Genomic DNA, 3,126 nt, shown 5'->3' on the forward strand with positions numbered 1-3,126 from the left:
AGCTCTCATGTAAGAAGTACCTGAGCCTCTTGATTCAATCACCTCACTATGTCAGATTGCCTAGAGCTCATGATCAAACTTCTCTAATTCCCTTTTTTAAAGGTCATGTAAACATGTGCGCTTAGTGAATTAGATGCAAATTCAATTCCCTACTTGCAAAGCTTCCTAGTTAAGTTCCTTACCTATCCCTCAAATGCAAACCTGCATCTGACAGCAGAATATTGACTTTTGAACTGTGGTCAAAGACATGATTAAACAAAGGAATAACTGCCCCCTGCAATGTAGAGAATACAGATAAAGGAGAGTGAAGCTACATTTTTTTCTAAATTGTCCTCACAATGTAGGTCAACTAACCCACTTTTTAACATGGCTGTTCCATGATTTTATCTGGGGTTTTTTTATAGTGTGTTTTTTAGAGGTGGTATGTGCTGAAGAACAATATATAAATATCTAGGTACCCATGGATGGGTTTAATTGAAGATGTTATTGTAATTAAAGACTGCTTGAGTGTCCTTCCTAACAAGGTGTGCTAAAACAAAAACAAAACAAAACAAAAATTAATGTCAGTTTTAAGTCATCTCCATCAAAGACTGAATGAAACACACTGGATAGTTCACCATTTCAATAATAATAACAGAGCAATTTTTTTTGATTCTGTCATTTCAGTTCACATACTTTCAGTGCTAATTTTCATAATTCTGCAAAGAAAGTTATTACATTATGGTCTTGTTGTTAGATCTTTCCTTATAAGTAGTGACTAATTATCTGTGTACAGTTATTCTGACCCTTATTACCTTAGTTCACCCCATAGATCTGTGTAGAACAGGACCTTATCTCTGGCTGGGGCTGTAGATGGAAGAAAAAACAGCAGTGTCAGCTTTCCCCAGATATCTACTTGTAGTATCCTGGAAATATCTGGTCTGAAATAAACCTGAACTCAAAGTTTAGAACTTTTCTGCTGTGCCAGACTCAAAATCTGAGGATGGTAAGAACAGAAAGTCACCAGGTTTGTGCAACAGATTTTGAAGACAATGAAATCTCAACTTCTGTGTTTTCCTCTAGATTTTCAACCTCTAGGTTGCAAATTTTCAAGAGTTTTCAAAGACCAGGAGAACAAAAACATTTTTCAAGAATGTGAAATTCTTAGAAGAAAACACACACACAAACTAACTAACTACAAAGCAACAAGTTCCCCACATCTGTTGTCGTGCTCGGTAAACCACGAGATAGGAGAAAAGCTGTGGGATTGTCTAGGGCAGACAGTTATTCAGGGCACTTTGATGCTTACCACAGGCAGTGCTTTTTCCAGGTGCATCACCCTACAGACAAACCCTGCTGTGGGAAGATCCACAGTTCTTGTTTGGCTTCAAGACTTCTCGAACTGCATGAGGTTACAGCCCTGTTAGAAAGGAAAAGAGAAGTTCCTTGTGCTTTGCTGAGTGCCATGACAGGTTGTAATGATGAGGAGAAGGCAGACAGCAAAGCATTTCTAGGGGAGTGATAAAGAACCAGCATACATGTAAATTCATCATTCTTATCAATAAACCACTCCCTGCAGACTCTTCTGGAATGCTCACCAAAGATAAGGCATACAGCTACCTCATGGGCTCATGTGAGAGGAAGCAGCACTCCCATCCTTGGGTCAGAACAAGAGCTGAGTTTGAGCCACTTATCTGCCTTGGGGATCCCATCAGGGGCTTGATACCTACATTTCTTCCTCTCTGAAATAAATTAATGGCAATATTGAACTGCAGATTTCTTTAAAAAATGAAACGAAATAGTAACTGGGAAAAAATATTAAAGGGAATTAAATCTAACAATTACTGCATCTGAATAGCTCATATCTTCTGCTAAAATAAAACATTTCAAACCTTGTTCTTATCTGAAAAGTTTAAAAGAATTAGTCAAGAAGGTCTCTGGACCACTAGAGTTAATTTTCTTCAAGTTTTCTTTCAAGTTTTGGGAAAGAAAGGATATTCCAAGGAATTGCTGACTTGCCAAAGCAATCGTAGCATTTAAAGAAAATGGCCCAGGAAATGACATATCAGTTATTCTGATTCTAATCTTAGGGAGAAAAAAATTAGAAAGCTGGACAAAGTCAGCACTCTATCAACAGGGAATTATGTGCTAAAAATAAAGCTGTATCATTCGATGTAGTTTCAGAGAAAATAGTTCTTGTCAAATTATCTTCTTTAGATTTTTCTTTTATAAGATTATAGTTCTGGTTGACAAAGGTAACTGTATTGTTACAGTCTAATCAAATTTCATGGAGGCATTTGACATACTGCACACGACATTGTGTTTTAAAATCCTGCATTATATGTAATTAATAGAGCACAGATTAAATGATTTAAAAGCCACTTGACTGATAGCACTCAAAATGTATGCATTAATGGAAAGGCATTAATTATCTGGGCCATTACCAAAAAGGCACTGCAAGACTCTTGGTCTTAAGGCATTTTTACCCATATTTGAAAATAATCTGAACTGTGGGTGCAGTATCAGGGGGACAAAATGTTGATGCTGTGAAAAGCAATCAGGAGCTGATTTCTAATCTCTTAGCAAAACTCAAATGGTCTTGTAGGTCTGATAATCTCAGTCTGGTTAGCTTTGTGTTTCTGTTCAAATGTTTTTTGGTGTTTCCCATAGAAAAAGGACTGGAATCAGTAAAAGGACATAGGAACATGTTGCAAATGTGCAAGGAGCAATCCTTTTTTATAGCTATTTACAATGTTCAGTATCTCTGTGCTTAAGCTCCCCACACATTGAAAATAACAATAGTTTTGCATATTTCACTTTGGTGGTACATACACAAAAATTGGAACAATAAAGAGAAGGTTAGCATGGCTCCTTGGCAAGGATTACATGCAAATTCAGAAGAGTGACAAAACTTTTTTGAGCCAAAAATATGCCCAGCAGGACTAGGAAAGTGATTGTCCCTCTGTACTGGGCAGTGGTGAGGCCACACCTTGAGTTCTGTGTCCAATTTTGTGCCACTCACTGCAAGAAGGACATTGAGATGTTGGAACAAGACCAGAAAGGGCAATGGAGCTGGGGAAGGGTCTGGAGCACGAGTCTGATGAGGAGCAGCTGAGGGAGCTGGGGGTGTTTATCCTGGAGAAAAGG

The 3,126-nt window shown here is 37.9% G+C and overlaps 1 non-coding gene across 1 annotated transcript; it reads left to right on the forward strand.

The window, feature by feature from the left end:
• The first annotated feature begins 2,790 nt into the window (after nucleotides 1–2,790).
• On the forward strand, nucleotides 2,791–2,897 carry LOC117009238. Its single transcript, XR_004420450.1, has one exon. It is a non-coding gene; the product is annotated as a U6 spliceosomal RNA (small nuclear RNA).
• The last annotated feature ends 229 nt before the right edge of the window (nucleotides 2,898–3,126 follow it).

Source organism: Catharus ustulatus, chromosome 1 (assembly GCF_009819885.2).
Source record: "Catharus ustulatus isolate bCatUst1 chromosome 1, bCatUst1.pri.v2, whole genome shotgun sequence".
In the NCBI taxonomy this organism is placed as follows: Eukaryota; Metazoa; Chordata; class Aves; order Passeriformes; family Turdidae; genus Catharus; species Catharus ustulatus.